At 38.4% G+C, this 10,562-nt stretch overlaps 1 pseudogene; it reads right to left on the bottom strand.

Moving 5' to 3' along the window:
• Positions 1-6,478: 6,478 nt before the first annotated feature.
• LOC118027275 lies at positions 6,479-7,958 on the bottom strand (annotated as a pseudogene).
• Positions 7,959-10,562: the final 2,604 nt, after the last annotated feature.

The raw sequence follows: 10,562 nt of genomic DNA, 5'->3' as shown, positions 1-10,562 counted from the left end.
TAGCACGATTTTAACTACCAGCTTGGGGTTTTATTCAGTATGAGCATAAAAGTTATTATATTCTAATTGCTTGTGATTGTTACTACATTGAGATTTATTTTTGTTGTTTTTTTTTTTCAAGAGATTGTTAAAATGAGTTTAGTGACTTCATTCTGGTTTTCCTGATTGATTCTATTATTAGGACTGTGGAAGCCTGGGGCCCTTTGGCCTTGCTGAGCATCTTGAACAATTTTTTAAGCAGTTTGGGTTTGGCAAAACCTATTTTGCCAAGAACATTATCCTTTAATTTTTAAAAACCATGTGCATTTTAAGGAAAATGTAACCCATATGTTCCTAATTCCTCTGTACTAAACACATCAAAATGTTTCGTAAGAAACACTTGATTTCCAAGAAGACTTATGAGCCTTCCCTATAAGACCTTTTTAGTTATTTTCTTTTAAAACAGGAAGTTAGTTCTTCCAAGAATATAGTTATTTAGACACCAACTGCTTCAAGAAACTCATGAACTAACTGGACATATTTTATATTACTCTGGAATATATTTGCTGAATAAAATGGTAGCCAAAAACAAAAACTGAGTAGTGAGAGAACCAAATCAAATTTTTAAAAAATTCTTAGAATATATGTACATTTTCTGAATCTTCATACATTGAAATACTTGGTTATAGATTTACTATTTGACAAAAACACCTGTTTCAAAAGAATTTGTTAGGGATCAGTTTTGGGTGTTGTTTTGTTTTGTTTTTAGTTCTAGGGAAGGTATTCTAGAATCTTATTTGAATATCTGTTTTTAACATGTTACAAATTAACTTTTCCCAGAGAATTTGGAAATCTTAATTCAATTTATCTTCATTTTAATATTTCTATCTCTAATCCCAACAGTAAGAATAGAAAGAATATTCACAAACCAGCACAGTGTATATTTTTGCATATGTATAGATTCATATACATGTATAGATATGTACTGTGGATACTCAGGCAGCTTCACCTTCCATCATGAGTCTCTCAGAGTCCAAATTACTGAGCCGTGAGAGACCCACTATTACTCCTACTCCTCAAACTAGCAAAATTTGGTGATGATTCTTCCTAGTCTAGACTCATAGGCTGACATGTCAAGCACAAGTCTGTTACCTCAGAAGGGCAACACGAAGACTCCCATGGACAGAATACACAACCTATCGGGCCTATTTCTGGCCAGATTTCTTGAATATTCTGGTATTCTCTTATTTCCATCCTAATTTAATATCCTAGTATCAGATCAGAAGAGAAAAGGAGAAACTGTCCCTACACCTCAAGCCTGCAAGGATCCACCTTTTCGGTTTCTCCAGGTTAGATCTCCCATCAGATCCACCCGGTTGGGGATGATCATAAAGGTGAAGACCTCTGCTTCCACTGGCCCTGTTGCTCAAGGCTCTCTATGCAGCCTTCTCCATCTCTGTCACCACAGCCCCTGCTATACCATAACTCCCATCTGTGAGCCAACCCAACCCTAAGCACTCAGAGACAAGCCAGTAGATATCACATCAAAGCGATTAAAAGGCAAAATGCAATGAATCGTGGATCACTACATCAAAAACTAATGACGTATTGTATGGTGACTAACATAACATAAAAGAAAAAAAAGAAAAAAAAAATACAAGACAAAATGTTCTGATTCCCAAGTAGCCATATGGTTGGTGCTCAATGATATGAGATGATGAATGTGTTAATGAGCTTGATTATGGTCATCATTTCACAATGAATAGACATATAAAATCATCACATTGGGCACTCTCTATCTACTGATAGTTGATGGATTAGATAGATGATAGATGATAGATAGATGATAGATAAATAGATAGATGATAGATGATAGATAATGATAGATAGCTTATAGATATAGATACAGATATATATACAGGTTTTATTTGTCAATCATGCTTCAGTGAAGCTGGGGAAAATATGAGAAATTATATCATCTGGCTCTTTTGTGAATATTATTTTTATATGTTAATATTACTGTTTTTTTCTATTTTAAAATGTACAAATCAGGAACACGAAAGAGACAACTCATTTTCATCTTCCTCATCTGTAAATGGCCATAAGAAGATGTAATGAATGATTCCTCAGGTTCTTTCCTGCACAAACTTTTTCTGAACCTATTCTTAGCACTCGAGCTTTCCAGCAATCCTGACCGTGAAGAAGTCATGGGCAGGTGGTGTTCAGGGCACACAGTGTTTCTTGATGCAAGTATTTACTAGTCCAGCCCTGATTTCCTGCTACATGCCAGGCACTTTGCTAGGATTAAGGGTACAAAGAAGAAGGCAGAAAAAAAGAAACAAATTCTGCCTTCATGGGTTTTAGAGGAGCTTAGAAAAATAAGCATCCAAACCGCTGTGACAATGTCTGATTTGAATTTTCACTGATAAGAAAAAAAAAATAGAGGCTGGAAATTCTTTGTATTTGACATGGAGATAGAAAAGCAGAGGCTAGTCAGTCTTAGGGAAGAGTTGACAAGGAAGGCGTGGTGTCAGGGAAGCTGTAAGAGAGCTGATCAGAAATAAGGGGAAATGAAAAGTTTTATCGGCTGTAAAACAATAGAACTATAAAGGGATTGAATTCTATTTGTTTTTTAAGTCCTGTCACTCTAGTTTGAGTATGTATTTCTACATGACGCTTTTCTTCTATGTCCTCCAGCACCCCAATGTACTACATCTGCCACCAAAAAAAAAAAAAAATTAATAAAAATTAAAAAGAATAGGAGGACCAGCAAAAATTTTATTTAATAAAACTCAAAATGTACAGAATCATCATTTCTCCAGCCCTGGAAATTAACCTAACAATTTCTTATATAACTGTATAAGAGGGCCATGATGAAGTTGGAGCAGGGCCATAGAAACTCCCCAAAATGTACCCCATTTGTGATGGCAAGAGTGCAGTGTAGTGAGGGCATTTGAAAAATAAGGCTCTTTCATCTTAAGAGACAAGAACAAGGCTAGTCATAATCAAAGTTTTTAAATTGTGAAAAGTAATATTAGAAGGATATTCTGATTCTGTTGTGCTCTTTAAGGATTAAGGCATTTCATGAAATAAATAACTTACAATGGATTGCCTGTTTAAGTGTTTAACCTAGGAAATGGCAGATCCAGCCATAATTTTCTTAAGTTAACCTAAAGCTCCCTGGATGTACTTCATCAACATTTTTAGATTTAAATTCTAAACCACAAAAAAAGTATTTCCCTTGTGAATCATCTGGTAACAGTGTTCTTCACTGTCAGGATTGCTGGAAAGTTCATGTGTTGAGAAAGTGTTCGTAAGGGGTGCCTGGCTGGCTCAGTCAGTTGAGCATCCCGGAGGCTCAGGTCATGATCTCAGGGTCATGAGATGGAGCCCCACGTTGGGCTCCGTGCTTAGCACAGAGTCTGCTTGAGATTCTCTCCCTCTCCCTCGGCCTCTCCCACTATGTGCTCTCTCTCTCTCTCTCTAAAATGATCAATAAATCTTTAAAAAAAATAGGTTCATAAAAAGTTTGTGCAGGAACTAACCTTAGAAGCCTTTCACTCCCTCTTCCATCCCTTTACAGATAAGGGGACTAAGGCCCAGAGAAGACGGAAATGAGTTGTCTATGTTGTGTTTCTGATGCACAGTGTGATGATTGGATACAGCTATACCTTGCATATATTATATATATTAGTAGTATCATTAAAAGCAGATCTGTTCTTGTGAGTATGACCTAATACTAGGAAAATCTTAATAAACTGGTCTTAATAAAGAGCTAATGCTTCAAAATTATATAGGATCCATCAATATGTTGCAATATTCCCAAAATTTTACATACAGTTGGAAATTTTCTTTCATCTGCAGTTTTTGGTTAGGGCATAGGTAGGGAGGAGAGAATTGTCCAGAGTGAAGCCACTGTAATGTAAATGGTCATCTCTTATTATTTCTTCTTCATGCATATTGTGATTGAAAAAAAGAAGAAAGAAGAACGAAGGATGAAAGGAATGAAGGAAGGAAAAGAAAGCAAGCCCCCCAAAAGAATAAAATCCAAACAACTTTAATTATAAATATAATTTAAAAATAGAATCACTAATCTAACTGGCCTTAACTACAGTAATAAGAAAGTTTTGTTTGAAAAATCTGGGTCTTGACTAGTTCTTTTCAAAATTTACTTTCATATAGGAGCACCTGGGTGGCTCAGTCGGTTAAGTGTCCAACTCTTCTTGGTTTCAGCTCAGGTCACGTTCTCATGGGTTGTGGGATCCATGCTCAGTGGGGAATCTGTATGAAAGATTCTCTCCCTCTGCCCCTCCTCCTGCTCACTCTCTGTCTCTGAAAATAAATAAATAAATCTTTTTAAAAAATTACTTTCATATAATTTACCTTTAAATTAGGTCTCTGGAGGAATTAAAGGTCAATATGCTGAGGAAGGTAATGAAGTAAAGGTAGAAAGAATATAGTTTGGGTGAATATAGGTGAAGCCAATGCAAATTTTTCTAGCTAATAAAATTTTTTAAAACTCAGAAACATTTACCTATGAACTATGAAATGGGTTTCTTTATTTTTAAACCATCCATGATGACTACTAGCTTTCCATCACTACAGAAGTATTCAGAGTAATCACAATTAAATAATTACAGTCATTTAACCATAAACCTAACATGTTTGGTTAACCTGTTCTTCCTTTGTAGAAAGCTGTGTAGAATGCATACCTGTGTTAGCAACAGTCTACCACCATTCATTCCAGTAAACTCTAATTTTGTGATAACAGCAATAACACAAAGCAGGATTTATTCTGTTTATGGATTGTGAGTAAACAAAATTTGTGAAGAAGCGAATTGTTTACCCATGTGAGGTGGATGAGCTTTTCCAGAAAAGCAGGATTTAGTGCCCTCAAGGAGACCTTTTATTAAATGGAGCAGAAATGTGTGTTATTTCATTGGTCTGAAGAGAGCAAAGGCATCATCATTAAACAGTTACTTTAGGGCACTAGGATTTTCATTATCGGGTATTACTTAAACTTTGTACATACAACCAGTTCTCAGAAGCAGTAATGGCAACATGATGATATTTATTAGACCATTCTGCACTGTAATCCCATAATAACACTTAGAGGAGAGCAAAACCCTATTCTAGAAGTCAGGACATCTTAGTTTGCATGATATTCCATGGACAAGATACTTAAACTCATTTCATCCATCTATACAGAGGGAAGATGAGCTTTAAAATCCCTTCCAATTCTAAAATAAAATTATTGATTCATTTTCTTTTTTTTCTGTGTTGTCTTCCAAGTTATATTAGAAACATTTTCCTTTCAATAATGCCTCTTTTCCACGCTCCCCAAATATACACTTAATTCCCAAGAATTAAAACAAGATTTAAGTACACTATTCTCTTTCAAAACACATGGGGAAACCAAGACAATGCAAAAGCTGTTTTATGATTGTGGCAGAATCACTAAATGAATCATTTCCATGCCTAAATAACAGGAGGTTAGGCCAGACATTCATTCCCACCTCCTCTTTTTCCATCCCCAAAATAGATGATTACTTGCTTATTTTGTCAAGTAGGTATTAAAAAGTTTCTTGGACATTGGAAAAAACAACAACAAAAACAATGAAACAGTGATCCAGAGCAAAATTCGATTATATCTTTTACATTTTAAATTTTTTTTCTCATTAAGCTTTTGTTTTAATGGGTCTCAAAATTATGTGACAGATTTTTGGTAAAGTTGTTTCCATTAAAAAGTATTGATTTTAGGGGCGCCTGGGTGGCTCAGTCATTAAGTGTCTGCCTTCGGCTCAGGTCATGATCCCAGGGTCCCGGGATCGAGCCCATCGGGCTCCTTGCCCCACGGGAAGCCTGCTTCTCCCTCTCCAACTCCCCCTGCTTGTGTTCCCTCTCTTGCTGTGTCTCTCTCTGTCAAATAAATAAATAAAATCTTTAAAAAAAAAGTATTGATTTTAAAAATTAGTAACTTAATGGGACACCTGGGTGGTTCAGTCGGTTAAGCGTCTGCCTTTGGCTCAGGTCATGATCCCAGGGTCCTGGGATCGAGTCCCGCATCGGGCTCCTTGCTCAGCAGGAAGACTGCTTCTCCCTCTGCCTGCCATTCCTTGTGTACACACTCTCTCTGACAAATAAATAATTTTTTTTAAAAAATTAATAGCTTAAAACTGCCACACACACACACACACAACAAATGGTCCACAAACGTTCTCTTTTCCTTCTAAAGGTTTTACAATGTATTGTTATTATTAACCAGTCTTTTACTATTAAACCTAAATGGCAAATTGATACAAACAGCTTTGAGACCATTCTTCCACCACTGATTAAGACTGGGTGGCAGGTCTCAGAGCCTCTGAGCTTTCTGGGCAGACCTGGTGATCTTGCCAGCTCCAACTGCCTTCTTGTCCACCACTTTGATGACACCCACAGAAACAGTCTGTCTCCTGTCACAAACAGCAAAATGGCCCCAAGGAGGATAGTCAGAGAAGCTCTAAACACACATAGGCTTGCCAGGAACCATATCAGTGAGGGCAGCATCACCAGATTTCAGGAACGTGGGGCCACCTTCCAGCTTTTTTCCAGAACTGTGGTCAATCTTCTCCTTCAACTCAGCAAACGTGCAACAATGTGAGCTGTGTGACAATCCAGCACAGGTGCATATCCAGCACTGATTTGGCTGGACGGTTCAGGATAAGCACCTGAGCTGTGAAGCCCGGGGCTTCTGTTGGCGGGTCATTTTCACTGTCACCAGCCACAGTACCATGACGAACATCTTTGACAGATATGTTCTTGACATTGAAGCCCACACTGTCCCCAGGAATAGCCTCACTCAAAGCTTCATGGTGCGTTTCAGCAGATTTTACTTTAGTTATAACATTGACTGGAGCAAAAGTGACCACCATGCCTGGTTTAAGAACACCAATCTCTGGGATGCCTGGTTGGCACAGTCCGTTGAGCATCTGGCTCTTGGTTTCAGCTCAGGTTGTGATGTTAGGGGCGTGAGATCAAGCCCCACATGGGGCTCCATGCTCAACATGGAGTCTGCTTAGAATTCTCTCTCCCTCTCCTTCTGCCCCTCCTCCCTAAAATAAATCGATAAATCTTAAAAACAAACAGACCAAAAAAAACAAAAAACAAAAAAAAACAGTCTGCACTCAGCCCACAGGAACAGTACCAATATGACGAATTTTGTAGATGTCCTGGAGGCACAGACGCAAGGGCTTGTCAGTCAGACGAGTTGGTGGCAGGATGCAATCTGGGGTTTCAAGCAGCATGGTTCTCCAGGAATTACCATTTTTATAGGTGACTTTCCATCCCTTGAACCAAGGCATGTTAGCACTTGGCTCCAGCATGTATGTTGTCACCGTTCCAACCAGGAACTGGCACAAATGCCACTGTCTCAGGATTGTAGCTAATTTCCTTAATGTAGGTGTTGACTTCCTTACTCAGTTCCTCATATGTCTTCTGGCTGTAGGGTGGCTCAGTGGAATCCATTTTGTGAACACCGATGATTAGTTGTTTCACACCCAGTGTGTAAGCCAGAAGGACTTGCTCGCAGGACTGCCCATTCTTGAAGATACCTGCTTCAAATTCACCAACACTAGCAGTGACAATCAGGACACCATAGTCAGCCTGAGATGTGCCAGTAATCATGTTTCTGATGGAGTCTCTGTGTCCTAGGGCGTCAACGATGGGGGCATCAGCGATGGTCGCATAGTACTTGCTGGTCTTGAATTTCCACAGGGAGATATCAATGGTGATATCATGTCCACATTCAGCTTTAAGTTTATCCAAAACCCAGACATACTTGAAGGGGCCCTTTCCCATCTCAGCAACCTCCTTCTCAAGTTTTCCAATTGTTCTTTTGTCACTCCCACCACGTTTGTAGATCAGATGAGCAGGAGTGGTAAACTTGCCCTAATCTACGCATCCATGACAGCAATGTTGATATGAATCGTCTCCTTTCCCATTTTGGTTTAGGTTTAGTGGTGGCTTTTATGACACCAGTGTTCTGGTGGCGAACCTTTTGTAAAAAAAAATAGATTATATCTTTTTAAAAACTTGTAAATCTATTTGGGGAGCTTGGTATTCTGAGAAGAAATGAATGAAAAGGAAGACCCTGGATCTAAAACTCAAGTCAGGTTGACTTCAGATAGAATCCAATGTGACAAATGTTAAGTTATTGTTGGGACAGTGAAGGAGCATACCGTGAGGAAACTAGCCACACAAACATGGCTCATCATTTTTGTGCCCCTGGTGTAATTCAGGGCTCAATATTCAGCTCCTTAGAAGTCCCATATTCTGCATCCCTAAATATGAGCTATATGCATATTTTTATGTTATACAGACACAGTGAAAATACCAACTCACTGATTTCATTTTGTTTAGATAAAATTTTCAACAAGACAAAGAATCATAATGCTCTACTCTTTGGACATGCACACAAATACCCCAAGATGGGTAGATTATTATGTCTTTGAATGTGTGGATTCTGCTTTACTCCCTTGTTTCCCAGCACTTACCACTATGCACATAGCACGTGATTAACAAACATGGACTGCATACATAAAAATAAAGTACTTGATATAAAGTTTCTTTAAGGTAGAGTAAGAATTGAACATTAACAAAACAATAAAATACTTCTAATTTACTCAGTATTCAGTGGTGCCAAGCACTTTACCTTTAATCCTTAAAATTCCTCTTTCAGACATTATCATTCACATTTCACTGACAGGACATTTCTAAGAAGTAAATGGTCTACCATGATATAGCTAGTAACCCGTGGCCTGGCTCTCAACCGCAGCCTGCCTTGCTGCACAGCCCCATGCTCTCTCTCTTACAGCACACTTTCTCTCCTTACAGCTCTAACCACATGCCATCCAACTTACATATGACTATGAATACTATTATGAAAAAACATGGAGAAAAATGTGTTTCTGCTTCACAGCTGGCTAATATCTTCCAACCAGATCTCCAACTAGTAATCACTTTGTCTTGTGGGTAAGTTGTTTTGTTTTGGTTTACCAAAATATTTTTCTGTCCAAGGGAAAGCCTGTCTGAGAGGATATACATACATCAGTACAAGGGAATCAAATAAAAGGGACATGAAGTTTTCTAGGTAGCCTATAAGCTAGCCAGGGAAATAATGGAGGGATCAGGTAGACCAGGAGAAAGAATAGACACCCGTCATGGTCCTCCAATTAAATTAAGTCTTCAAAACTCATGGTCTTGAGCCAGAGGCCTAATCAGTGGAGGGCAGTGGACAAAGAAATTGCCTGGGTCCTAAAGCAAGATTCTTGTGCAGCCTGACCTCCTTCCTTGGATTGGTGTGTTGGTGAAGGAGGTCATGTAGTGACCAAACCCTCTGATTCTGGCTTGCTAATGCAGGGCTCCATCTGCCCCACATTTCAATTACTTGTGTTGGGAGAAGTTGAATAATCAAGTTGAGTCTCCCAGGATCACCAAACAAGCAAGATATGAAAAGAAGCAACCCTCGTTTGACCAGGGTTCGATTTTCTTAAAGAATGTTCTTACAATCCTCATCATCAGAAGTAGGGCCTGATCCTTATTGGTTGTACATTCTCCCAAAAATTAGTTAATTTATCATGTCATGTCAGTTTGACTCATTCACTCCAAAGGTTGCCACTGGGGATTGTCATTGACTCAAACTCTTCATTTATGGCATGGCAATAGGTGATTAACACCAGAACCTAACATTTGCCCTCTTAAAAATAGTACTTGCAGAACATAAACATTCTTGCTACTTGATCTTCTTTCTTCAGCTTCCAAGAGATGATCATAAATGAAATATGACTGATCCTCAACAATTCACTAAGCTTAAGTTTTATATTTATAGCCACTATGCATACACATGCATAACAAATGTCGTATCTACATTTGTCATAAATATGCAATTAAAACATTTTCCAAGCATTGTGCAAACTGTTCTATAAAAATTATCACAATAAACCTAGGACATGGTAATGGAAAAAAACCTGAAGCTCAAAGAGGCAAACGTGCCCAACATTGTATGGCTACCTTCTGAAGTAGGAAAACCTTATTTTTTGAACCACTCTTTTTGTTCTTATCATATACTGATATATATTGTCATTGTGTCCAGTCAAACCTTCAAATGTCAGCTCTTTAAAGCTGCAGAATCTGATGAAAGCAATTAACACTTTCCCCAGAAAAATCCATACATCCACCATCATCATTCCCATGATTTCAGAGAGTTGGAAGGCCTTCTGTAGCCTGCCTATAGTCTTGAAGATCCATGTACCCTGCCGAGCCATGAGCCCCAGGCTCAGAACTCCTCACATGCTTTCTTACCCTCCTTCCTATCTTCCACAGGCTTGTGCCTCGCACACTTCTGGTTCTCAAGAAATACACTGACTTCAAAAGAGAAAGACACTTGCTGTGAACTTTGCAGTCCAAGAGGTTATAAATGTGGTTTACCAGAGAGCTTGTTTTTCTTTTTTATAATCATATTCTTGAACACTTAAAACCCATGAAAGAGATAACAGTAACTTGTGCTCTGAGACTTGACTTTGGCAAGCACTATGGGAACAGACATA

This window comes from Mirounga leonina, unplaced genomic scaffold (assembly GCF_011800145.1).
Source record: "Mirounga leonina isolate KUSES-001 unplaced genomic scaffold, KU_Mleo_1.0 Mir_366, whole genome shotgun sequence".
NCBI lineage: Eukaryota > Metazoa > Chordata > Mammalia > Carnivora > Phocidae > Mirounga > Mirounga leonina.
This window is presented reverse-complemented; position numbering and strand designations above follow the sequence as displayed.